This window comes from Belonocnema kinseyi, chromosome 1 (genome assembly GCF_010883055.1).
Source record: "Belonocnema kinseyi isolate 2016_QV_RU_SX_M_011 chromosome 1, B_treatae_v1, whole genome shotgun sequence".
Taxonomy (NCBI): Eukaryota; Metazoa; Arthropoda; class Insecta; order Hymenoptera; family Cynipidae; genus Belonocnema; species Belonocnema kinseyi.
In genome coordinates, this window is record NC_046657.1 from 128,573,369 (window position 1) to 128,574,804 (window position 1,436).

Genomic DNA, 1,436 nt, shown 5'->3' on the forward strand with positions numbered 1-1,436 from the left:
GGGACGTCCGTTATGATATTTTATAGCATCTCCGAATTCAGTTTTTAAACATTTTCATTTTTGTATCAAAAAAGTCGGGGGAACAGTACCCAATTGATCACACGAGGAAGTATCACATGCCCTTAAAACGTGTAAGATGCTGCAGGTCGAGACACGCTGCAGCGCGCACTCATCCAGTGAATCTGGAAAAGGGGCGTGGTTTACGGAATTGAATTGCGAAGCGTGATGTTCTTCCAACTGGTGCGTGGGTCGGCTTTGGCGCGAATATAAAGACTGTCAGATCATGTTCACATATGACAACGTTAATATAGAGGCAGCGAAATAAAATTATTATTGCTGCAGTTGGATCAAACCAATCATTGTTTTAAACGTTTATTTTTACAACAATCTCAGAAAGTGATGATGAAGATACTGATTATGAAGCGCAAAGTGGAATTGTGATGGAAATTGAAATGAAAGTTCGAGGCCCAAGAGAAACGTCAGTTAAAATACAGTCAAACTCTGATATAACGCCCCCGGATATATCCCTTCCGAAAATTGACGGCACGCCGCAAGTAGCAGTAAAAGGAGTTAAGGGGTGTGTGCAGTAGAAACTCAAGCGTGAACAAACAAAAGCGTTTACATCTGACGCGGCACTCTCTCGGGTTTCTTCCCCGTCACTGCCAGTACCAAAAAAAGCATAGTCTCAGAGTTTCACTCTAAAAGGATGTCCAATTTTCCAACTTTCCGCTATTTACTCCCGCCAATTTCAGTGTTCACTCGTATCCACGTATCTTTTTTCGACGGTTGAAGCAGTCACGCATCAAGAGTCCCCCACCCGTCACTCTAGGGACTTTCGAACAGTTCCCCGGCTGGATCCGGCCGACTACTCACCTATAGCGCTCCTGAACGGCTCCGAGTGCACCCGAATGCGCTCTGTGATGAACCTGAACGAACCCAAAGGGGCTACGTTCAGTTCGCCTGCGTCACGGAACCGGAAAAGTCCTCCAATTCATCAGGCGGTAATTCTAGTCTGGGGCCGAAACCCCTTCATTTTCAGTGTTTTTTTTTTTAATTTTTGGGAATTTCAAGTGGGGTTTTAGGGTAGAAATTTTGGAATTGTGATTGTAGTAGTTTCGAGGTTCAAGTGTTTGAAAAAATGTATTGATACTGGTGATAATGTGAGGTGATTTGATAAATTTGCGAGTGCAAGGAAGTGTTGAGGAAAAGTGGCACGTGATCATGGAATGACAATCACGACTAACCTCTCATTGATGTGACCATGCTTAATCGGATACTCTTTACAAGGTGTGATTTTTATTTGAAATTTAACATTCTCATTAATGAGAATTTAATGTAATCGCCCAAATTTTTGAACTCTGGGTTTTAACGGATCTTTACGTTTAGACACTCACAGAGTCTGAAAATCATAAAATTTTGTTGGTGTCTGTACGGCT

The 1,436-nt window shown here is 42.5% G+C and overlaps 1 protein-coding gene across 2 annotated transcripts in view; it reads left to right on the top strand.

Annotated features, from left to right (window-relative positions):
- Positions 1-885: 885 nt before the first annotated feature.
- LOC117170249 (raf homolog serine/threonine-protein kinase Raf-like) overlaps positions 886-1,436 on the top strand; it is an 18,848-nt gene continuing 18,297 nt past the window's right edge. The window contains exon 1 of one of the 2 annotated variants that reach the window (XM_033356888.1): positions 886-1,287. The gene's annotated coding sequence lies outside the window, so the exon portion shown is untranslated. The remainder of the gene's footprint in view (positions 1,288-1,436) is intronic. The other variant, XM_033356895.1, reaches the window with a different exon arrangement.